Source organism: Acomys russatus, chromosome 6 (assembly GCF_903995435.1).
Source record: "Acomys russatus chromosome 6, mAcoRus1.1, whole genome shotgun sequence".
NCBI lineage: Eukaryota > Metazoa > Chordata > Mammalia > Rodentia > Muridae > Acomys > Acomys russatus.
Genome location: NC_067142.1, coordinates 59,808,539 through 59,835,704, shown reverse-complemented (window position 1 = coordinate 59,835,704; position 27,166 = coordinate 59,808,539).

Below are 27,166 nucleotides of genomic sequence, written 5' to 3'. Positions count from 1 at the left end.
TCAGCAGCCACATCCAGGTTGGCTTCAGCACTGCGGGGTCTGGCTGCTTCCTTCGTCCCTCCCCTGACATATGGTGAGGATCACGCTCCCACTTCTCTCTTTATGTTCTGCTCTTGGCCTCTGAGCTGCCCTAGGAAACTGTAAAGACTAGAACACACACGTAGCTTACGGAACCTCTCTATGTAAATTACTTCCTCTGACTTCTGCAGTATTGCAATCTCTCATTTCATTCAGCTTGCAGCATGCCCAGGAAAACTATCAATTTACAATTAAGAAAACTAGATTCATAAAGATATGGTGGCCAGCTGTTTGCCAAACTATCTCATTCTTCCCCTTGACAGGCAGCTAGTGTGTTTTCTGCCCTCTATTAAATCCATGCCGTGTGACTGAATTTGACTAGAAGATTCTAAACAACAGTAAAACCTCCTATGATTCAAGATCCATATTTTTTTCTGTTTTAGGAATTAGTGAACATTGTGGTGGTTTGGATAAAAATGGTTCCCATAGTCCCATAGAAAAATGCCACTATTAGGAGATGTGGCCTTTTGGAAGACATGTGTCACTGGGGGCGGGGGTGGCACTTTGAGGGTTCAGAAGTTCAAACCAGGCCTAGTGGTGGCTAAATGTCTCCCTTTTGGCTGTCCGGAATCCAACTGTAGAACTCTCAGCTACCTCTCCAGTAAGTACCATGTTTGCCTGTGTGATATCATGCTTTCTGCCATGATGACAATGGACTAAACTTCTCAACTATAAGCTGGCCCCAATTAGATATTTACCTTTATAAGAACTGTTGTGGTTATGGTGTCTCTTCACAGCAATAGAAAGAAGCCCTTACTAAGACGAACATGGTACCTTGAGGTCACAAATTTCTACTGCTTTGGATGCTGCAGCAACTTACGAATTTATTTGCTTTCCCTAGGCCTTGTCACTCATAGCATGTGATATAGATAGGACAATTCAACAACATAAACACACATTCAAAAGACTGAGTTGTCTCTACTAATTGTACTGTTTCATTTAGTTGTGAGAAGCACTTTAACTCTTTGTGGTCCTGCTGACTCAAACATTTCCCCTGCCAGGAACACAGCTGCTCTTTATCTGAATAAGGCAATCATTTCTGAAAGGTTAGCCTGTCTCAGCACTGCCCCAAATGTTATCTAACATCTTCATTTCCCAGGAGAAAGCAAATGCTTAGATGTAGGTAACAGATTTTTCCAGACTCCAAACAAGATAGGTTCCAGAACATTTATGATGGCATCTGAGTTGTACTGGATATGTATACAAAATTCTTTTACCCTAATTTTTTCCAAAAGTAAGATTTTTCATTTTCTTCACAAAATTTTCTAAAAATTGATATCTAAAAAGTTCCAGAAAAATCATCAATAATCTGATTATATTAGAGTATATACATAAAGAATGGAGGCATTAAGGGTTATACTGCTTTAGTAAAATGTTGGTTGTAGCTTCTCCTACAAAGTCCATAACTTCACAAGTTATGTACCCACAGTTTGGTTGTCTTTCCTTCATCAAAACAGTTTCTCATTGCAACATATGAAGGCCATTACAGGAAACCAAACACAGTTAAAATGCAGCTGTGGAGCTCAATTCTAGCAGGTATATCTATAAAACAGCATCTGTACCCAAGGTTTAGTGATCATTTTGGGAAGATTTTTGTAAAAGCCAGAAGATCAGGAAGTTTTCTGTGAGATTGTATCTCCTAAGAATGCCAGAAGCTAAACTCTAACTAAAGTCTCACCAACATGGCCGCACAAATGTGACTAAAAACAAGGATGAGAGCATCAGGTTCACTAAAGTGGCAGGGGGAGAGCACAGCAAAGCCTTGACATTCCACAGAAACTACAGGATGCTGAGAACAGGAGACCTAGTCCTTCCCACGGAAGAGTGCACTGATTAGCTTTCCAATAACAGATGGTCAGCCCTGAAAACATACCTACAAGTAACATTATATATAGACTGAGAAAGTTGTGCTCACGTATTTAGTATACACACAACACCAACACCAACAACAATTAAAATAAAAGAGCCATAAATTTGAAAGAGAGCAAGGAGGCATATATCACAGGGTTTAGAGGGAGAAAAGGAAAGAGAGAAATGATATTATAATCTCAACGAGTAAAAGAAATAATTATTGAAAAGAATAGAAATGTTACAAAATAATTCGAGATGAAATCAACTGAAACCAGAACCATTCATGGGATATAACACATAAAAATTAAATAGATTATTGGCCAAAGAGTTTTGATCTTGCCTTCTGGAAAAGTAGCAAGGTGTAATTATGTTGAGTAGATCAGGGCATATAATTCTAGCTCATATTCTTTCTGGTGTCAGAATCCATCCCAGACCACTTGACAAAGCTACTAACCAAGGCTTTCATGTGAATGAGCCCCAAGCGTGCTGTATGCAGCCTGGCCAAGGCAATGTGGTGACCACTTTCTGAATGATCAGCAGAATTTCTCCATGCAAGGCCCTTTTTATGGTCAGATAACTCCACAATTAGACTTGAGCAACATGAAAGGAAAAAAGGGCAAAGCAGGAGAGTCCAAGGAGGCTTCCCAATAAATCTGTGAGAAGAGAACTCATTCCACGGTGCTCACAGCCCAGCAACCAGTACTTACCAAGCCCTGGTGTCCTGTTCCCTTTCTCTGGATTTATGGCAAACTAAAAAAGAGAAAACAAAAAGCTAGCATTAGATCACAGAGTACAATGTGCCATCCTGTGTTTGCTCCTCACCAAAAAATTAATATAAGTACTAAAAGAAATTCCAGGGTCACATATATAAGGATATAATTTAAAGTATTTATTTAGCCTTGGAAGGTTGCTCTTATTCCTCACAATATCAGCCAAAATATGTAATATGACGCCATTTGAGTCAAATGTGATTGCTTCTTGAATGATCTATAATTAGTGACTGAACAGTACTTGAATATTGTTAGTATTTTTACTTAATTTATAACATAATTTAGCATGGCACTGACTTTGGCCAGTCACTAAGATGTGCAACTTTCTTTCATTTATCGGTTTAAACAGTGTCTTGAGAGGTACATATCACTTTTGTTCATAAATTAAACTTTTTGTTCAATAGTTTGTAACTTGTACCTGGCAGCTCTTAACTTGGGCATCCGTGAGTCAACTTAGACTCAGATTCAGTAACTGCTCAGTGCTCTAGAAACTGTCTTTATTCTGTAAATTGAAAGGCTTAAAAATCCACCTCACAGTAGGAAATAAAGTAGCTTGTCTCTGTCTGCTTGACCCTTATGAAATATAAACACACTCAGAAAGAAGTAAGTGAGGGATGTTTCACACTTTTCCTTTGTTTTCAGAATAAACACAAAATGAAATCCACGCATACTTTTCTCCTTTCCTCAACATAAACTATTTCAAAATACTGAATTAAAAAACAGCAGGTTTAATAACTTAGTATATTAATAACTTAGTATATTTTGTGGAGGCACCCTTTATACAAATCCTAGATAAAATACAGAAAAATTTCACTTAAAGTTACAGCAGGAAGTAGGCAATCCTCAGGTTCCGGAATCAAAGGATAATAAGTGGAGAGAGAAAAATGGTGGCTATGTACAAATGGAATATGTCTTTCATTAAAATAAAGACATACTTTCCCTTGGGCTTGAACAAGCAAATAATGACTTAGGATCAGAGAAGCAGAGAATCAGCACAAAGACATAGAGATTCAACACCTTACAGATTTATATCTTTAATTAAAGAGTAGAAAAGAAGAAAATTAAATTCCTAATATGTAAAAACATGGCAAGGAAGCTTATACACCATTATGGGCTTTGAGCAGCCATTAAAGGTATCTCACCTGTTGTATCCTCACCAGCATTATGTGGGAAAAGAGAAACAGTTATTTACTGTTTTTAAGAGTGTAAAATGGTGTAGTCACCATGCAAATCAGTGTGGAAATCTGCCAAAGGACACAGACAACAGCTCCTTGGTATGCACCCAAAGGCCTCTATCCTACTATACAGGCACTTGTACATCTGATGAGTTCATTGCTGATCTAGTCATAATAGCTAAGCAATAGAATCAGCCCAGATGTCCATACGCTGATGAATGGATAATGAATATATATATACATCGGAATTTTACTCAATTGTTTTTCTAAAAACTGAATTTACAGGTCAATGGGTGAAACTGGAAACAATTATACTGAATAAAGAAACCAAGGCCCAGAAAGACCAATGTTCAGTATTTCCCCTCAAATATGATTCCTAGCTCCAAGAATTTAAATGTGTGCATTTAACTTGGCGAACCTGTATAATCCAGGAAACTAGGGAGCACTGGTCAAGGAATGCCATAAGAGGGGGGTAGTAGAATACAGATGATATTAAAGCATTGAGGGGGACCTTGGAGGGAATGTTCAAACTGGAGTGTTGAAGGGAGAGTAGAGGAGATGGGATTGCTAGAGGAAGGGTTAACCAATATGAAGGGTATATGAAAAATCCATATAGAAACCGATTATCTTTTATGCCCACTACACATTATAAATTAAACTGCAGAGTTAGAATAGAGGTTTCCTGAGTGGTTGGACAATGCTGGCTGGAGAGGCAGTGCATTTTTAACAATCTCTGTGGTGGTGTGCTTGTCTCACGTACTTAAGGCCTTGAGTTCAGTGCTCAGCATGTCATAAATTAACAAATAAGACAAATATTTTTAAAAGTGCAGGGGCTGAAGGGTTGGCTCAACAGTTAAAATCATTGGTTTCTCTTTCAGAGGTCCCAGAAGCAATCTCTAGGACCCACACGGTAGCTCACAACGATCTATAGCACCTGCCTCAGGGCATCTGCTGCCTTCTTTTGGACTCCACAGGAATGAACACATGTAAGAAAATGCCTATACACATTAAATCAAATTTAAACATAAAAAATAACGTGTACTTATGACACAGGGAACCAAGCCTACTCATTGGGTTATTACATAAAGACACCAAAATGTCAGCATCTTAAAGCAATAAAAGTTTGTATGTTGGTCATGCTGTATGTCCACAGGGACTCTTGAGGCATTATGACTCTTGTCAGTTCAGAGGCACAGGGTAACAGAGCACCCATTTGTCTATCCTCACCGAGAGCCAAGCCCGAGATGAGAACATTCACTGTGGCAGCTAGATATTTTGGTTTTAGAGGCAACTCACATCACTGCTACTCACAGTTTCTGGGCAGACCTAGAAGTATGGCTTCCGCTAACTGCAAGGAACCAGGAACTAAGTCCTTCATGTCCCCTAGAGGAAAAGAAAACTAGGTGTCAATAAGCATGACCACCATCTATCACACTGGCAAAATATTCACATGTGGAATATATAAATGTCAAATGTATATTTAAAAGATAAACAGAGAAGAAGAAGAGAAAGGCACAAAACTAACCCACAACAAAAATCCCAAATGGCTACGGAACATGAAAAACCAAAAGCTCAAAATTGATTGGAATCGGAGAAAGGCTAATTATGAATTAATAGACAGCATCCAGGGCACCACTAAAGTTTCAAAAATTCCTCAGGATTGCAGTGCATAACTATGGACTTTTCTTTGGTCCACGTGCTTTTGGGGGGCAATTGAACCATTGATTAAAGGTGAAATGTCAAAACTCCTGGACAAGTGTTTACACATAATGCGAGAGGGAGAACCAGGAGGTGATTTTTTTGCTCAGTTTGAAGTGTCAGTAAAGGTAACACAACTTCATTATTCTGATTATAGAAATGTGAGCTATTTATACAATGGAATGGTGTCTTGTAGACAAAATAAACCAGTTAGATTAACTGCAACATATGTAAAACTCACACAGTGAAAACTCAAGAACATGGTATAGACATTTACACAGAATGTTTTTATTGTTGTAGATTTTTTTTTTCCGATAGTGGGTTTTTCTGTGTAGCTCTGGCTCTCCTGGACTCGTTTTGTAGACCACATTGGCCTCAAACTCACAGAGATCTGCTTGCCTCTGCCTCTCAAGTGCTGAGATTAAAGGCATGTGATTTTTAAATCATGAGAACATCTATAATCCATGCATGCATTCTAAATTGACAGGAATGGTAGGTGTTACATGAAAAATAATGGTCACCCTTAGGAAAGAAACAAGAAGGATAGAAGAATTTTATAATAATGTGAACTGGTTTACCTCTTAAAAGAAAAAGAAATCTAAGAAAAGCATGACACTGTTAACAACTATTTTGAGATGTTGGTGGTGTACAGATGAATACAGTATTTTCTGAACCAAACCTTCTTGCCACCCAACGGTCTACAATGAATCACTGTCTCTTGACTCTTCTAGCAGCAGTCTTACCAGTCCTGGTAGAACTGACTTCCCTCACACTGTCTCAAAGAGAGATGGGTAGTTGTATTATTCAGCTTCCCACAGCACTCAGACCTGCCCCATCTACCCTAGTGTTTTATAGTCAGGCTGTGAGAGGTTCTTTCATGTCTTTAAAAGTCTTCCCCAATACAAACAGTTCAGACAGAGAGTAGTCCTAATGCTGGGACCATCTCCATGGTTTTCTGCCTGTGTTACTTGAACAGATATCTTAAATTCCTTGCCTGAAAATACAAATACACCATTAACCAGGCAATCAAGGCAATTAAATGAAATATATATATATATATTCAGAATAAGTAAATCAAGTTGTGATTCCTTTTAACTAGAACACTGTTCTCCGAAGTGTCGCTCCACTTTATCTCCTTGCCCCCAGCCTATGAGGGTTCTAATATACCTTCTCCTCCCCCACCAATGTCAATTGTTTTTATTATTGTAGTTGCTATCTTAGTGGGTTGAAAGTGGTATTTCACTGCATCGTTACAATGTTCAGTTTGTCAAGGTCAGTTTTTATTTTCTAATTAATGTCATTATAAATAAACTGAAGAATTTAATTATTATCCCGAGCTTTTATTTATCTTTATATTGTATAATAGCAACTTTAAATGATAACATTAGAACATTTAAGTCTTATGCAAAAGCTACCAACAATCTCAATTCATACCTAGTATCTTATTATTGGAGGGTACCTCAATGTGACAGAAGAAATAAACACACATAAACTAGCAATTCAGGGCACTTCTTCAACACAGTAACCAACCTTTACAACAAAATAACAACATGACTAACATTATCTTTTGACTTGAATATTTTATTATACTATGTATCTCTCACTTTTAATGGTAAAAAATGGAATTCTTGCTTTAAAAGAACATAAAAAGTAAAGAATATGTCTTTAATATTTCTATTAATAATTATATTAGAGATTCTAGCCAAAGAAATTAGACAAATAAAACATAGACCAATCAAAAAAAAAAAAAAAAAAAAAGACATACAGATACTTTTATTTGCAAATGACAATTTTATACACACATAGTCTTGGAGAAGTCATGAAAAACTAATAAGAACTAAGAAATAACTGGACAAGTTTGGAAGATAGAAGATTGATACACACAAAAGAAAATCAAACAAATTTCTACATAGCAGCAACAAGCAAGATGAAAATAAGATTAAGAAAACACCTGAATTTACAATAGCTTGAAAAATAATTGAGTGCTCAAATTTAACAAAGTAAAAAGGTAAGACTTTACTGCACACCAACAGCACACTACTCCACACATCTGCAGCCTAGTCTGTGCATTCTTACTTGAATCCTGCATTCCTGTGAGGGCAATGATCTGCTCTTCAGACCATACTACACATTGATTAGTTTAGAAGAAAGCTCCTGACTCACGATGGATTTAAATTGCTTGCCAATAGTAGATCAGCAAAATCTTTGGGGATAGTTGACTTGTGTAGCAATAACAGAGCCATAAAGATGACAACGTGAGCCAAGACTCTCCATGGAAATGACACCCAGAGCCACCCTGCAATGTATAGGCTATCTGCCATATTGATAGACTCCGTGTTCCTCACCCAAGAGTCAGGAGAATACTCCTGGGGTGCTTTCATAAAAGTCAGCCACAAATAAAATAAACTGGGCATTAAATAAAACCAATTAAGACATGTTTGATATGGTTCATTTTGGTGGAAACAAAAATTTCAGAGCCAGCAACTCCAACAGACTTCCTGTATTCATGTTCAGGACATACCAGTCAGAAGAACAGAGACCACCTGGCATACCACAGGCCAAGCTTGCCAGCAGAAGTTCAGCCCCCAACTTGCACAGAGACTCCCAACTGGATCAGAGGTCACGCTGGCTGTTACAAAGACCAGAAGGCAAAAGAGGAAACAGAAACCAAGGAATAAAACATCAATTCAACAAAGATCAATTCAACTCAGAAATCAGTATCTAGACCTATAAACATTCCAATCCCAGATGCCTAAACACCAGTGTAACAACAAAATCAACAACAGCCAGGGCAATATGGCACCACGAAAGGCCAGCTATCCTATGACATGACCTAAATATTTCACTGTAGCTGAAGCAGAAGAAAACAACCTTAAAAACAACTTTATGAAGATGGCGGAGGTCCTTAAAGAGGGAGTAAAATTTTTTCTTAAGGAAATCAAGGAAAAGAAAAACAAAAAGTGGAGGTAAACAATAAATCTAAGAAAGCCAAGCAAAACAAACAAGCAAGTGAAGGAAGCTGCCTGAGACCTGACAATGGAATTAGAAGCAATGAAGAAAACACAAACTAAGGGAAATCTGGACATTGAATATGCAAGCAGTATCAATAGAGTACAGGAGATGGAAGAGAGAATCTTAGGCATTGAAGATCATGATAACAGGAAATGGGCTCATCAGTCAAAGAAAATGTTAAATATCTAACCCAAAATACTCAGGAAATTAGAACACTATGAAAGACCAAACCCAAGTAGATGAAGGAGAAGAATCACAGCTCAAATACCCAGAAAATATATTTAACAAAATCATAGAAGAAAAAAAATATCTAACCCAAGAAAGGACATGCCTATAAAGGTACAATACTCTTACAGAACACCAAATAGATTGGACTAGAAAATAAAGTCCCTTGCCACATAATAATCAAAGCACTAAACATACAGAATAAACAAAGAATATGAAAAATCAGCAACGGGAAAAGGTCAAGTAATATATAAAGGCGAACTTTTTAGAATTACGCCAGATTTCTCAGCAAAGACTTCAAAAGCCAGAAGGGTCTGGACAGATGTCTTACAGAATCTAACAGACCATGGATGCCAGCCCAGAGTACTATATACAGTAAAATGTTCAATCACCATAGATGAATAAAACAAGATATTTTACAACAAAGTCAAATATTAAAAATATCTAATCACAAATTCAGTCCTACAGAAAGTACTAGAAGGAAAACTACAATCCAAGGAAGTTAAGTACTTCCATGAAAACACAGGGAATAAATAATCTCTCACCAACAAAATCCAAAGAAAGTAAACACACACACACACACACACACACACACACACACACACACACACACACACACTACCACCATCAACAACCTCCCCTCCCCCAACACAAAATAACAGGAATTAACAATCACTCACTGGTCGTTAATATCTCTCAGTATCAATGGACTCAAATCTCCAATAAAAAGACACTGGCTAACAAAATGGTTATGAAAACATATAAGAAACATACCTCAACATCAAATGGACCCAACAAGCTGGTCTAACTATTCTAGTATCTAACAAGATAGACTTCAAACAAAATTTAATCAAAGGAGATAGTGAAGGACATTTCATACTCATTAAAGGAAAAGTTCACTAAGATGATGTGTCAAATTTTAACATCTATTCCCCAAACACAAGTGTACCCACATTTGTAAAAGAAACACTACTAAAGCTTAAATCACACATTGGACATCATACATTAATAGTGGGAGACTTTGACATCCCACGCTCACCGATGAAATGGTCATCCAGCTAAAAGCAAACAGAGAAATAGTGGAACTAATAGACTTTCTGAATCAAAATGGACCTAACTGATACCTATAGAACATTTCACCCAACATAAAAGAATATACCTTCTTAGCACCTCACAGAACATTCTCAAAATTGACCACATACTCAGTCACAAAGTAAGCCTCAACAGATACAAGGAAATTGAATAACCTTCTGTATCTTATCAAAGCAACACAGATTAAAGAAAATATCATCAACAATAGAAACAACAGAAAGCCTACAAACTCATGCAAACTGAACAAATCCCTACTCAATGACCACTGGGTCAAGGCAGAAATAAAGAAGAAATTAAAAACTTTCTGAAATTCAATGAAGATGAATACACAACATACCCAAACTTATAGGACACAATGAAAGAGGTGCTAAGAGGAAAGTTCATGGCACCAAGTGCCTTCACAAAAAACATTTAGTGAGATCTGATACTAGGACTTAATAGCACACTGAAAGCTCTAGAACAAAAAGAAGCAAACACACCCAAGAGGAGTAGACAGTGGGAAACAGTCAAACTGAGAGCTGAAATGAGTAAAATAGAAACAGAGAGAAGAATACAAAGAATCAGTGAATCAAAAAGTTGGTTCTTTGAGAAAATCAACAAGACTGAGAAACCCTTATTCAAGCTAACTAAAATACACAGAGAGAATATCCAGATTAAAATCAGAAATGAAAAGGATCGCATAACAAAAGACACCAAGGAATCATTAATAGGTCATATTTCAAAAACCTGTACTCCACAAAATTGGGAAATCTTAAAGAAACGACAATTTCCTCTATAGATATCACTTACCAAAGTTAAATTGTGACCAGATCATTTAAATAGATCTATAACCTCTAAGGAAATAGAAGCAGTCATTAAAAATCTCTGAATCAGGGACATGTAGTTTTACCACAAAATTCTACTAGTGTTTAAAAGATTAATACTAACACTCTTCAAATTATTCCACAAAATAGGAACAGAAGAAGCATTGCCAAATTCATTTTATAAGCCTAGTCATTCTGATAAGCAAAGCACAAAAAGACTCAACAAAGAGAATTACAGACCAATTTTCCTCACAAATTGATGCAAAAATACTCAATAAAATACTTGTAAATCAAATCCAAGAACACATCAAAAACATCATTCATGAAGATCAAGTAAGCCTCATCCTAGAGATGCAGGGATGGCTCATACAAAAATCTGTCAATGTAATCTACCCAATAAACAAATTGAAAGAAAAAAAAAACACATATCACTGCATTAGATGCAGGAAAAACCTTTGACAAAATCCAAAACTGCTTTATGATAAAAATCTTGAAGAGATTAGCAATGCAAAAGACATACCTAAACATAATAAAGGCAAATTACAGCAAACCTATAGCCAACATCAAATCAAATGCAAAGAAACTCAAAGCAATCCCACTACAATCAGGCACAAGAAATCTGTCTATTCTCCCTATATCTGTTCGATATGGTACTTGAAATCCTAGCTAGAGCAATTAGACAACTAAAGAAGATCAGAGGGATACAAACTGGAAAGGAAAAGGGAAAGTATCACTATTTGCAGATGATATGATAATATAAATAAGTGACCCCAAAAGTTCTACCAGGGAACTACTACAGCTGATAAGTACCTTTAGCCAAGTGGCCGTGTATAAGACTAACTGAAAAAAAAAAAAGCAGTCAGTAAACCTACTATATACAAATTACAGACTGAAAAAGAAACCAGGGAACAGCACCCTTCCCAATAGCCACAGATAATATAAAATATCTTGGTGTAAATCTAACCTAGCAAATGAAAGAGTAGCAGCATAAAAACTTCACATCTCTGAAGGAGGAAATTGAAGAAAATATCAGAAAATGGAAAGATTTCCCATGCTCATGGGTCAGCAAGATTAACATAGTAAAAATGGCTATCCTACCAAAAGCAATGTACAGACTCAATGCAATCTCCATCAAAAATTCCAGCATAATTCTTTACAGACCTTGAAAGAACAATACTCAACTTCATATGGAAAAAGAACCAGGATAGCTAAAACAATCCTGTACAATAAAAGAACTTCTGGAGGCATCACCATCCCTGATCTTAAGCTATACTACAGAGCAATAGTAATAAAAACTGCATGGTATTGGCATAGGAATCAACAGGTTAAGCAATGGAATCAAATCAAAGACCCAAAAATAAAACTCATACACCCAGACACTTGATTTTTTTTACAAAGATGCCAGATCCATACAATGGAAAAATGAAAGCATCTTCAACAAGTTATGCTGGTGTAACTGGATGTCTATACCAAATAGATCCATGTCTATCACCCTGCACAAAACACAAATCCAAGTGGATCAAGACTTCAACATAAAACCAGACACAGTATTAGAAGAGAAAATGGGGAATATCCTGGAACACACTGGCACAGGAGACAACTTCCTGAACAGAACACCAATAGCTCAGGCGCTAAGATCAATAATTAATAAATGGGACCTCCTGAAACTGAAAAGATTTTGCAGGGCAAAGATCACAGTCAATAGGACAAAATGACAGTCTACAGATTGGGAAAAGATCTCCACCAACCCTCCATCTGACAGAGGACTAATATCCAAAATATATAAAGAACTCAAGAAACTAGACATCAACAAACTAAATAATCCAATTTTAAAAATAGGGGTACAGTTCTAAACGGAATTTTCAACAAAGGAATCTCAAATGGCCAAGGAATACTTAAAATTTCAACATCCTTAGTTATCAGGGAAATGCAAATCAAAATGACTTTCAGATTCCATCTTATACCTGTCAGAATGGCTAAGATCAAGACCAAAAGTGACATCTCATGATGATAAGGATATGGAGCAAGGGGAACACTCCATCGCTGGTGGGAGTGCAAACTTGTACAGCTACTTTGTAAGTCAATATAACAATCCTCAGAAAAATGGGAATCAATCGACCTCGAGACCCAGATATATCACTCCTGGGCATATACCCAAAGGAGCTTCCATCCTACAACCAGGACACTTGCTCAGTTATATCCATAGCTTCTTTATTTATAATAGCCAGAAACTGGATACAATCTGGATGTCCCTCAATAGAAGAATAAATAAGGAAAGTGTGGTACATTTACACACTGGAGTATTACTTGGCTGTCAAAAACAATGACATTGTGACATTTTCAGGCACATGGATAGAACTAGAAAACAATTATCCTGATTGAGGTACTCCATAACCCAGATAGATAAACATGGTATGTGCTCACAAGTGAATATTAGTCATAAAGTAAAGGATGACCATGCTATAACTCACAGACCCAGAGAGGCTAAGTTACAAGGAAGGCTTAAGGGGGAAACAAGGATCTTTCTGAGAAGGGGAAATAGAATAGATGACGCAGGTGGGCTTGTAGTTGGTGGGCTTAGAAACAGCAAGAATCAGGTAGGGGAGAGATGGGGAGAAAATACTGAAATTGGGGAGGCATTTCAAGGCAATGCAAGGTGGAAGCCCTGTGCAGTGGAAACTCCATGGAACCTACAAAAGTAACCCTAGCAAAGACCCTAGAGATGGAGGACATGGAGCCAGAACTGGCAATTTTCTGTAGCCAGGCACGGGATCTGGGACACCAACCAGCCACAAAACCTATGGCCTATAGTTTTTTTCCCTGCCTGCAGACTGTTCTGTTCTAGAATCGAAGCCTACCAGAATGGTTATCTAATACACTAGAGAGACTTCACCCAGCAACTGAGGGAGCAGATACAGAGTCCCACAGCCAAATATTAGGCAGAGCTCAGACAGTGCTGCAGAGGATGGGGAAGAAGAACCCGAGGGCTTGGGGACACACTAGGAGAACAAGGCCCACAGAATCAACTGACAGGGATTCATGGGGGCTCACAGAGATTAGGGAGCCTATAGGGGTCTAACCTAAGTCCTCTGCATATATTATTGCTGACTATCTTGATATCTAGGAGTGGGGGCTGTCCCTGAGTCTTTTGCCTGCTTGTGGGACTCTTCTTCTTACTGGGTTGCTGCATCCAGACTTGATTTGATGGCATGTGCCCGGTCTCATTGTAGCTTGTTATGCTATGTTTGGTTAATGTCCCTGGGAGGCCTGCTCTTTTCTGAGGGGAGGCAGATCTGGGGCAAGGGGTAGGGGAGGGAAGGGGAGGGGAGATGGGAGGGAAGGAAAACTGCCTTCATGATGTAATATATGAGAGAAGAATAAAAATCACAGCCAGAAAAAAAAAATCACAGGCAGATAAAGACATCAAGTAGTCTACTGCTCATCAAATAAATGTGTCATTGTTTCACATACATTCAGTTGACCCACAAAATAACAAAATAAAAACCAAATTGTAGGGATTTAGATCCCCGGGTGGTTCACTTCTCTGTTTAATTCTCTGTAGCAACACTGGGATCATATACTATACATCTTCTTTCAAGCTAGGAAGGAAATCAAATTTACCATGCTTTCACAGACTTTCATTTTATAGTAGATAAAGTTATCGCCAAAATCCTTATAAATAAAACCTTAATCAAGTTAATCTTGCCAAAAGGAAGTTGAATAGATAACTGTTTGTTTAGTATCCCTGAAGCTATTGAAATAAAAGGAAGACCCCTCCAAACTACATCCTAGAGTTAAGATTTAACATTTTCCAAATTCTATAGCCTTTGACCTCATGCCTTGAAACATGAGAATGTTATATGTTCATTTCTTTATGTTACACAATGCTAGTCTATCCTTACTTTCTTGTTAAAACCTTTAGTAATTAATAATTTCCAGTTATAATCACGCTGGTTTAGTAAACTTGTCGTGAAGCAGTATATTTTCTTTAATGAAGAAGTAACTGGAGAGGAGTGAGCAGTGTCCTCCTGCCTCAGCCTGTCCTGCAACATCCAGGAACACAAAGACCGCGAGAAAAGGTGCAAAGTAAAAGCCAAGGTTTTTAGCTTGGAGAAAAGGTCAAAGGAGACAAAAAATGCAAAGGAGAACACAAAAGGAGAACAGCTGAATACAAAGACAGTGAAAGGAAAGTTAGCCTCCAACTGTCCGTATCAATCAAAAACCACATAGAACAGGTCACTTTAGGTCTGTACTGTTTTGACATTTAAGTTTTGGAATTTATTTAGATTTATGAGTCGGAAGAATTATGAAAAAATGCCTCATTTAAAATTCAGTTGCCTGCCAGCCCTCTGTCCTGTGAGAATCAGCTGCCAGCTCAGCCCTAAAACAAATAAAACACTTCGATGATTCATTGGCAACAGAAAAGCGTATTATTTTCTTTCTGGTACATGGGACTCTAAGGACGGAGCTGTAAAAGGAAGAGGCATGCAGCCTTATCAGGGAAGAACCTGCTCAGGGCTCCATGATGCAAGGCACCCAGGGGACTCAAGGTAGCAACTCTAGCTGAAAACATCATTCAAGCCTTGAGCTAAAGTGGCCTTTCAGGGATCATGTATCTTGGAAACTATTAAACAGTAAACATTTTATCTTCTGGCCAAAGTGACAAGACAGGATCTCTCATTCCAAAGAGAGAGAGGAAGAGGTGTAGAAAGCAAAGAGAGAAAGAAAGGAGGGAAGGAAGGAGTGGAGACAATGAAAAGAGGAAGGAAGATAGGGAAAGAAGAAGAAAGAAAGGGAGGTGTAGTGTGTTGTGCCCCTCCCCCACCCTAATGCTGGCAGCCCTCCTGGGAACAACTGACAAGACAAAATTCCCCAACTTTGCAACAGTATGCTCTCACCTCTGTCCTGCTTATTGTATTCTTTCCAGGTGAGACTCTGTCAGAGGAGGGCACCAGCCAGATGTAGGGGGAGGTATTTTGACCCTGCGCATGGCAAGACACATTCAGCAAAGATAGTCCAACAAACTATGTGAGCCATCATGTGACTTGTTGTTTGTTTTTTCCTTCCTTCCTTCCAACCTTCCTTTCTTTCTTTCTTTCTTTCTTTTTTTTTTTTTTTTTTTTGTTTGTTTTCTTTTAACTGTGGCCAATCTTTGAAAGGCTCAGAGTCTGCGGCATGGGAAAAGAGGCGAAAGCATAAAAAAGTCTGTGCTTGTGATGCTTGTGAGGGTCTCTGGACAGGGATCTTGGCTTCAATGGACTGGATTTCTTGGGAAGGGGTCCTAGTGGTGTTGGGGAAGGTCCAGGGAAGGAATTTTCATTAGAGAAGTTGAGCGATGCTGTAGCCTTAGACTCAGTGCCCATGCTATGCCATGCACTCACTCCCTCATGCCCTTGCTATTTATGACGTGCTTCTGACTTGGACCTGGGAGACTATAGGGCCATGGCTGGCAACATCCCATGGGTTGTCTTAGGAGAAGGAAAAGGTCACTGACATGACCCAACCTTGAATAGACATGACTGATCCACAGAGGTTAGTGAAACAGATGTCAATTAGAGTTGTATTGTTTGGGGAAGTCTTTGTTTGAGACCCTCTGTTTTTTAATGTGATCTTTGCTCATTATTAATTTATCTAAATTTTAGATGCAAATGATCGTATTGGCTGATAAAGATATAATGTGCCTTAAATAAGTCTAGTAGTCTGCTCTTAGTAGGGATTGTAGGATTGAGGAAGGGCTTAATCAACTCTATGAATGGGCCTGCTGTAGTCTGAACCTGACAAGAACTCTATTAATTTTATCCCATTGCACTGTACTGTCCAGACTGAATTAAAATGTTTGTTTCTGTGTGGGCTATTTACAAATCTTTCCACACACACATGCATCCAGAGGGGTAGCAAAACAGCTTCCAAAAGTTTCATGTCATGAGCAGAAGGCAAGGAGAGAGAGAGGCCTCGGCACAGTTCCCACAGCCCACAGCTAGTACGAGACAGAGTGCTGTTTCTAAATAATAGTACGGACAAGCAGCTCCTTGGCCAGGAAGTAAAGGGTTAAGTGGTGTTGTTCATTGTCACATGATGCTGGGAAAGAGCTGAGCAGGAACCTTGGGATCCAGAGATCAGGAGGAGGCACATCTTGCCTGCACATGTGGCCTCTACCACTAACACTTCAAAGTGCCTCCTCGGACCGACATAACATTCTGACGCCGACTGTAAATGCCCTTGACACGCAGAGTGGAAAATATCAAACACTCCACCAGTCCCCAAAACGTAGTGTCTCTGCACTGGGAAAGGCCCTAATGAGCCTGCAGTGAAGGGGGGTGGGGTGGGGTGGGTGGGAGGGGAAGGGCTCAGAGCCAGGGAGAGGGGAGGAGGTAGAACAGCACGGGGTGGTTCTGATTTAAGGCTTGTACTGATACATGCCGGGACATGTGCAATTGGGCTCGGACACTGTGAATTTGAGTGCCCCAGGACCTTGAAGAACGTCCCTAGGCATCAGTTCCAGGCCTTTCTGAGTCAAGACCCTACTGAATCTGTTTTTCCTTGCACATTCCAGAGCACATGACTCTTAAATAGAAGAGCTTCCCAGGCGCAAAGCTGTTCTCTTTTAGCAAATGTAGTCCTGTGCCGTTTCTCCCCACAGCTTCCCCCGCACTCTCACTGCAGACTCTGTGTGGCTTGTCTTCTTTTGTGGAAATTTTCATAGTGGATGTAGTTGGTGACTTAGAAAGTCTCTTTCCTCCCATCAAAGAACAGTTGTATTTGAAGATCTTTCCCAGAAAACCTGTTGTTAAAACTACCAAGTGAGCGCTCTACAGAATAACTTAGCCAGTTGGACAGTCCAGACCAAGAGAAGGCAGTGGCTAGGTTCCTCTTACACACCCCATCTTCTCTCGGAGCTATCACTGGACTCTCATACAAGTAGGTGGTCTCACTGACTCGTTCTTTTGCTTGTTGGAGTACATAAAATTTATAAAACATGTTTCTTGGCCTCTGAAGGGAACCTAAAACAATATAGGAAGAAAGGACATACAAAAATAATTCCAGACGTGCAACGCTACAGCGTAGCCCTATTACACAATGCCCAGAAACATAGGAGAGGAGAAGTCTTCCCTGAAACTGTATTTGAACTGGGTGAAGTTTTGAGAGAAACAGCCAGCGCAAAGACACAAAAGGAAAGAGAGTCGGGTTGTAAAGACTACAAATCATGCTGAATTGTAAAAGGAAACGTTGAGTGTAGATCTGAGAGAGCAGCAGAGGTGGCTGAATCTGGAAGGGCGCCGAAGTGAAGGCCAAGGTTTCCTGAGCAGTCTCAAGGGCTTTATGGAGAGGCTGCATCCACCCTAACTGAAGGCACATCTACTCATGGGAAGATGAACTAGGACAGGGAAAGGCTGGAGGCCTCCTGTGCCTCCTGTGTCATTTGGCCATTCATCCACTGCGGGGTGGCATGAGTGGGGGAGATGTGCCCTCCCCATCCCTTTACCTTTGTTACCTGCAGCAGGCAGGTGGTCTGCCCCAGGGTCTTGAGAGTGGGAGGGCTGGCCCTGTAGCACTTGGGAGAATAGGTCTACACCTCACCTGGGCAGCACAATAGAACTGGCCCTGGTGGTGTGGACATGGGTGAACCTGTCCCCACAGACTGAGAGCAGGAGAGCTGGCCCCTGCAGGATGGTGTGGGAGGGCAAGAGGGCTGACCAACTCAGCTACCATGTAGGCCCGGGTCCATGGCTTTGAGTTGGCCCACCCCAGCATCTGTCCCATCGATGTGAGGGGGTCATGTCCAGCAGATCCAAAGCGGCAGGTTTTCCAGGACACAGGGCAACAACAGGACATCTGAGAGGAGTCCTGGTGAGGATCCAGGATTGATGGTGTAGCAGAAGCCAGAGGCCTTGAATTGCAGTGAACATTTGCAAGTAAAGATGTGTGGGCAGTTTTATATATTGTGTGACACAGTACAGCTTCCACGATGAGATTTTTTTTTCAGATTTATTCTTATTTTCTTTTGTCGGGGAGGTTGCAAGGGTAGAGAGTGGTGGATATGAAGGGAGGGGAAAGTGGATGCAACTGGGGTGAGTGATGTGAAGTTCACAAAGAATCGATAAAAAGTTTTTTTTTTAAAGAGTATTATTTAAGCACCAGAAGAGGGAAGGGTTGATATTTCATTTGTTTTGTTTGACTGGGTTTTACTTTGTAACTAGGCTACCGGCCTGGAACTTTGTCTGTAGGTATAACTAGCTTTGAACTCACACTACTCTTCCTGCCTTACTTTCTCAGCAAGTGCTGAGATTCCAGCCACCACTCCCCAGCTCTAATTTTTCCCAGGACTGCTGAACTCCTTGACTGCTATTCCCAGTTGGTGGGGCACAGCTTCTGCGTTACCATAGTTCCCAAGGCATTCTCCCCTAATCCTTTACCACTGCTTTACTCTCTGTTGACCCTATGTTCCAGGAGACAGAACTTCGGGAAGTCATCAAAACCACTGGTCCGTTTTAGAGCTGCGCCCCAGGGGGAGGGCAGGGGATGAAGTCCAGCCAGCATAAGAGCATGAGTGCATTCTTATGTAAACAAGGAAATTTTCACCAGAAAAAAATAATCACACGTACAAACGCATTCTGGTACCAAGCTTATGTCAAATAGGACCTACGGGACCTGTCAGGAGTTTTCCTGCAAATTACATTGGTATGTTTTTGATGGTGTTTAGTGGTTACAATAACATGGCAACGTAAGACATGTAAGCAATTAAAAACAGTAACTGAATCCCCCAGGTTAGAATTTTTACAGGTACAATCTTGAGGGAACACAGAGGGATTACCCCGGAACAGGAGACTTCTGGAAGGATAGAGACAGTGTGCAGTGGTGTTTGCAAATGCTGAATTGTCAGAGGAGGAGAGAAGACGTCAGAATGAATGGATTAATTCATGTGATGAAAGAAATGAAGATTAAAATACTGTAGCTCAAAAATAATTATTGGGAATTTTTCTAAGACTTTGTGTCTCCCTCAGAGAAAGATTATAGACTGTGAAAACCATTGCTTTGTTGGGATTATTGCCTTTTACTAAATATCTTAAATGAGGACTCGCCTGTTTGTTACTGGAAGCTTGTGGCTGTGTGCACTTTGATTTGTGCACGTGTCTAAACAGGTCTGCTGCTTGTGGAACAGCAGGCGACCTGTAGAGACCTTGATACAATTCTCCCACAGCCCTGTGAGCGCTGTGTTTAACCTTGTTTTATCTGTGAACAAACCGAGGATCATAAGGAGCCTTAGCCTGTCTCACACTAAGCTTGCAACTCCCCGTGGGCAGAAAGGCGATTGCAACCAGGCTCTGACTTGGTTTTCTACAGCTTGTTGGTTTCTAAAGAAGGCCACTAAATGCTGTCCCCTGAGTACAGGGGCAGGAAAAGGGACTAGATGGGGCTTGAGATAATCAAGGTGAATACTGGTCAGACAGGTACAAAAGAAGCAAAACCAAAGAAGCACAAAATCTTGTCTTCCCAGCCCTATCCTTTGGGCTCCAATCCGCTCTCTAGAAACCTAGAGAAATGGGACTGTTTGCTGCTCTGAGCTTTGAGTAAGACTTAACAGGTCACAGTGTAGAGCTAGGAAATATCACACTGCAGCAAGCAGGAGGTCTGAAAGCAATTTTCTTGACCCTAAAAATAAATGGGCTGCAAGTAAAATAGAATTTAACAATAAACATTTAATTTCTAAGTCTTCTCTGCCCTCACTAGTTTCCTTCTGCTACAAGATTTTAGCTGTCAAGGAAACTTCCCCATGCGTTCTGCAGCCCTCCCAGTGCAGACGGTCTGTCCTTGTGACACTGCGCCTTGTTTACCTATTAATTACAGGGGTTTTGGTGGACACACGGAGACAGTGCCTTCGAGCCCAGCTTGCTCTCGGCCATTGCAGGCAGGAGTTGGTACTTTTAATGCTACTCTGTTCTCTCAGCTCACATAGAGGCAAAAGTCAAACTGTAGTTTTGGTTTGGGTTAGTGGCTTCCTGTGACGCTCTCACTTGAAAGGGTCTCAAAGCAAACATTCCCCTTCCTCCAACACAGTAACCAGGAGTTCAAAGCTCGTGAAAAAAAAAAAAAAAGACCCTTGGGTAGTAAGAAGACAGTGAGGCAGCAGTAACGGCTTCTCCACATGGGATCCTGCACTGCCCAGACACTTAAAGTTTGCGTTCATCACCTAAAGTGGCATGATTTTCTGTTTTGGGTTAGACTGAAGAATTAGGACGTGAGAGGCTGAGGTCACCTGTGTGTCGTACAGGTACTCACTGCTCCCTGAAAGAGTCCCCTTGTCCACCCCCTCTTTCCTCAGCCAATAGCCCCCTTCATGTTCCCAAGCATTAGTGCTGGAATCTTGTTCCTTCTTTCTTCTCTGACTCTTGCATGTTTTTTGTTTCTTGTTTTCTTCTTTCTTTCTTTCTTTCCTGGGACATTACTTTTGTCTCTCCCATTGTCAACTATCCAAATCCTCTTTCCCAATCTCTCATCCTTATGCCTATATTCTACATTGCATCCAGACTGATGCTTGTAAGCCAGGAATAATAATTGTTACTATATTCAACATTTAATATGTTCTTGTTGGGTGATTGTCCCAGGTGAATGGTTCCTCCTTTTTTTTTTTTGGTTGCTTTCTAACATCACATCCTTGCTCTCAAGTTTTTGGTGATTCCTTTTATCATCAGAAAATTTCAGTTGTTTACAGTATCTTGGTCTGGCTTACCCCTTATTCCAAGCTATCTCGGGCTACTGGTGCCTTTTCACTTGAGAGCTATGTTAAATGGGCCCGTGGCAACTCCACCCACCCTCTCTTACTGCTCATGTGCAGATCTGCTACCTTCCTTCCATCTGTGAGAGCACACTTTAAACCTCTCAAGCTTTATTAATTAAATCACGGTTTTAGGTAAGTTTGTTTCCACCTGACTCCTCCTTTCCCTGTCTCTAAAGATGTATAGCATTGAAAAATGGCAAGGTATGTATCCTGCTTGCTAACATATGGTAGTGATGTCATCTTACTGTTACTATTTTTGATGACCCCAACAAAATGCAAATTCCATGTTTCAACACCCTGTATCAAAAGGAAGGCTTCAGATTAACCTTTCAAAATTCAAGTTCAGCTTTTATCAACAATCACCAACATTTCACCAGGCAGCCTACGGCGGCACGGAGCCTGTGGTGACACATTTTGCAAGCAGACTCTCTGGAGAGCAGGTCTCTGAGTACTTGGCTTCATCTTTTCTAGACGCGATTCTGGCATATTTTAGGCGCTCAACATTTTGTTGAAAACTTTTATGCACGAATGTATACTTAATTTCCCCCTCCAGTGTACTTTTCTTTCTCTGTAAACATTTCCGAAAGGCATCTCGAGACTAATCTAGAGTCTGAGTCACATCTGTGAGAGAAACTGGAAAACCACCTGCCCAGGGAGTAACCAACCAATGTCTGGTTTGATTTGAGGTTGCTCCACAAAATGGACCCATACCCAACACTACATGGGTGACCAAGAACCAGAGATAGCCCAGAGACATAGGGTAAATCCAAATACCACTTTTCTAAAAGACAAGAGTATCTATCAAACGACTCCTAATAATGCTCTGCTATGCTCATAGATCACTGCCTTATTCAGTTATCAGCAGAGAGGCTTCCTCTGGCAACAGATGGGAAAAAATACAGAGACGCATAGCCAGGCATTCCGCAGAGAGACAATCCTTGGCACACAGACTCTAAGCGGGATGTCTCCATCAAATGCCTCCCCTCAGCGCTCAAGGAAGCCTGCGGAACAGGAAGCAGAAAGAGTGTAAGAGTCAGAGGGAATGGGAGGAAACCAGGAACAAAGGCCTTTTAAATCAGTGTAAGAAAAGTTGAGATGAGTTCAGAGACCAAGGCAGCATGCATAGGGCCTGCATGGGTCTGCATCAAGTTCTCTGTGTGTATAGTATAGCCTTCAGCCTAGTGTTTTTATGGGACTCCTGAGTGTGAGAATGAGTGGGTCTCTGATTCTTATTTCTTCTTCTGGGGCTCTTTTCCTTCTGTTGGTTCATCTTGTCCAACTTCAATGTGATGGCTTTTGTTTTATCTTATTATAGTTTATTTTATGGGTTTTTTTTTGTTTGTTTGTTTGTTTGTCTTTGTTTTTTGAGACAGGGTCTCTCTGCGTTAGCCTCGGCAGTCCTGGACTCGCTTTGTAGACCAGGCTGGCCTTGAACTCACAGAGATCCACTTGCCTCTGCCTCCAGAGTGCTGGGATTATAGGCGTGTGCCACCGCCACGCCCGGTTTATGTTGTGTTTTTATCTCTTAGAAGCCTGTTCTCTTCTGATAAGAGACAGAAATGGGGCAGCTGCCGATGGAAGAGGGGATAGGGAGGAACTGGGAGGAGCAGAGGGAGAGAAAACTGTAATCAAGACTTATCGTATGAGAGAAAACTTGATTTTTAATAAAGGGAGGTGGTAGAAAACTGCCTGACCAGTACCTGCTTTTCCTTTCAACCAATAGGAATGGAACTGTGTCCAGCTAGACCACCACACTTCTGAGCCTCCTTATGAATAGATGTGGATGCTAACATCAGCCTTTTGCCCTGTGAACTCTAGAAACTTCTTTCAGATATTGCTCAAAAATCCTCAGGAGGGTTGTCAGAGTAGTAAGGATCCCCATTGCCCTCCACACGCTCCCTGAAGCCCAAAAGTAACCCTACAGGGCTACATCCCTCCCCATCTTCTCATTTAGTCAGAAGAAACTTTAAAACAGATTGCTGGAAGCTCACAGTGGTCCAAGGTATCAAGCATCAGGATGCTCCCCCAAGACAGTGCATCCAAGAGAAGCAGCAAGCAGGGCTCATTGTTCTGCGAACCGGTTTCAGGAAAGAAACTGCATATTATACTGAACCTTCTACAAGACTGATAAGCTAATTAGATCTTCATGGTAATGAGGGGTTTGGAATGTTGTGGGTCCAAAGGCAAATTATAATTTATCTGAGCTATAATTTGTCTTTAGCCTCTTTAATAGGTATTTCTTGCCCGCTTCTGTGTCTGATCTAACATCTTATGACTATCCAGTGGAAGTTTCGGAAATGTATCAACTTAATAGATCAATAGCTTCCACTAATCAAAAGGCGAAGCCTGTCATCAGAAGGCATGAGGCCTATAGCAGAGATTGCCAGCTTGCTGTATCCTGCCCACCAGATATTAGCACTGATATATGAAAAGTGCCTTGGTTTGTAATTTTTTCCATTTTGTTGCTATAAATTTCACACATTGTTACCATGTTGGAACATAGACTCCAGGGAGCCCTAACTCTGTGTCCTTGGGTCACAATCACTCATATTTGGCTCTAGAATAAACTATCACATATGCCCTTGAAGATGAGAACAGTGGTTTTGCATTGACAGTTTGGTACCTGTGATAGTAGACTGAAGAGCTCACATTTTCCCCAGCACACTTTCCAGAAAATTCCATTATTCTTTACTTACTCTTAGCTCTGTCTCCAGTCTTGCAGCAATGTGCATGCTTCTGAGATTCAAATCACTTTATAAAATGGAGCGAAAAGGAAGTCAGGGAAACATCGTTTTACTTCCTAGTCTCTGAAGTACAGCATGATATATAAGAAGGGCCTGGATTGGCTCTGAAGTACAGCATGACATATAAGAAGGGCCTGGATTGGATGCTGAGATAAGCAGGATGACGTATTGCATCCTATCAACCCAGATTTATCAGTGACTCATTTTGCTGGAGCAGTCATTTTTCACAGTTAATAGGGGCATGTAGCCATGGGATATGTAGTGGGATTTATTTCATGACCATTATGCTTGGTGTAGAAACATTACAAAGCCTAGATAGTAGAGGCCATGGTGTCAGTTTTCAGTTGCTGGAGACCACGAGACTCAAGGAGAGTAGAGATTTCCTTACGTCATGGTTCTGCAGGCTGGGGAGTCTAAGGCATGGTGACAGTCTCTCCTGGGGCCTTCTTTGTGCACCAGGAGATAGCAGGAGTCATCATGGGGTGTGGCATGAGTGTGTCAACTTGACTTTCTCCTCCTCTTCTTTTTGATTGATTGTGTGTGTGGTGTGGTGTGTGTGTGTGTGTGTGTGTGTGAGAGAGAGAGAGAGAGAGAGAGACAGACAGCAGACAGACAGAGAGAGACAGAGAGAGACAGAGAGACACACACACACAGACAGAGAGAGAGACACAGGAGGACAGACAGACAGACAGAGAGACAGAGAAAGAGACAGAGAGAAGCCCCGCATGGTGGCGCATGCCTTTAATCCCAGCACTCGGGAGGCAGAGGCAGGCGGATAACTGTGAGTTCAAGGCCAGCCTGGTCTACAAAGCGAGTCCAGGACAGCCAAGGCTACCCAGAGAAACCCTGTCTCATAAAAAAAAAAAGAGAGAGAGAGAGGAGACAGAGACAGAGAGAGAGACAGAGAGAGAGAGAGAGAGAGAGAGAGAGAGAGAGAGAGAGAGAGAGAGAGAGAGAGAGAAGAGAGATAATCCTGTCTTAGACTTCCAGAAGCTAAATTACAAACATACCCAACTACAACTGGTAGAAATAAATATATATCCTCATTTTCTCCCCTACGTTGAGGACTGAAGCAGGGCTCTTGTGAATGCCAGTCAAGTGAGCCATGATCCAACTGTAGCTTCAGCTACTTCATTTACAAAGATACTAACTCTTTCACAGGGCTCCTATCCACACAAGTACATCGAAGTTTAATTGTTCCTCAAAGGCCACAACCTCACTTATCATTGACATAGGCACTTGGGAATTAAATGTCCAACAATGGGCTTGAGAAGGACACTTCTGTGAAGGTTACTAGGGTAGACAACTTGATAGGATCTGGGACTAAGAGACGAATCTCCTGGCATGTCTCTGAGAGTATTTCCTGGAAAGGTTGTCTGAATGGGGAGGATCCTTCCCCAGTGTGGGAACAGAGCAGATATAAAGGGATGAGAAAGGAATGCTGATTTTGCCTGCCTCCCTTCTTTCTCTGGTGGTGTATGCATCTACTCTGTTAGTGCCTCTGCCATCTTTTACCAACATTGGAACTCAGCTCCATCAGCCTCCCAGCCTGGACTAAGGACTCAAGGTTCTCCAGGAATCTTCCAGGCCTTCATTAACATATTGGGACCATTGACAGACTCAGCCTCGCGGATTGAGCTGTGACTGGGTTCTCATCTTCTTTGATGTGCAGGTGGCCATTGTTGGCCTTCCTAACCCTTATCAGGCAAGAAAATTAATAAATCTTTGTAATATATTTTTATCCAATGAATTATGTTCCTCTAGAGATGTCTGACATCTTGCAATTTCATGGCAAGAACTATCACTAGAATTCAATGGATCCCAAACTCTGGGTAGCTGAAGTTGCTTTGTAACCAGCATCTTGATCACTCCCTAGGCCAGAGACACCTATCTCAGCGTTTGCCCTTTACAACAATACTCTTCCTCTATAACCTCTTTTAGTGGTGTCTCTAGACTATTCGTCTGCTGTTACCCCTCCTTTCCCTACCAACCTCCTTTCTCTCTCCTTTTTCCACAGTACTGTTGATTACACAATGCCATTTTTATATATTTGTCTTACTTCAAACTTCCGAATCTCACCCCTGTAAGGTAGGCTTAGCTGAGGTATGGGTGTTTGCTTGTCTCCATGCCTCACCATTGTCACCACAGAAACCAAAGGAGCAATTCATAAATATGCGCTGAATGGATGGATATGTGACATATCAGCTGAAGAACAAACACCTTCTCCCAGAGAGGTCAAAGGTAAGAAAAGTTTCTAAGGAAACAGAAAGAGGGTTCTCTAATGGGTCCTCTTGCTTGGGGCTCCCTCTGGGCAGCAGGATAGAGGGGATGGTGGGGTTGAGCCCCTCTAAAAGTGCTTTGATGCTGAGAGGGTTGTGTTTGAGAGGAAGGGCTGACCTGGGAGTCAAGAGAGCAGGGTCAGCCTTGACTCTGTTCTTTCCACCCCCTGAGAAACAGGCTGCTCTTGGTTCTTAAATTTTCCCATGGTGAACTGGCATTGGAAGAATGATCCATTGCGTGGGGATTTGCAGCCTGTGGGTGTAACTCCAAGGGCTTGGGAGCTACATGTCAACTTCTTAATTTCCCCCAGGAAGGCACATGGTTAGGGCTAGCCATTTACTATACCACAGAACAGGGCCAGATGTGCTGGGCCATGACTTCCTGTAGGCTCATGTTAACACTGAGTCAGTGACAATTCTGTGGTCACTTCATCAGGACATCATGTTCTATATGGGACAGCAAACTTACCATACACTCTCCAGTCTCACTCTGAATACATACACAATCTGCACACATTTCAGATGAGTGTCTTGAAGGAGTCCAGTGACATTTTCTTTATCCAGCCTGAGATTTATTTTGGCAAGAGTTCTAAAGGCTGAAGTCTTCAGAGATTTGAGGTGTGTTATATTAGAGACATGATTTCAGTGAGGTTAAATAGCTC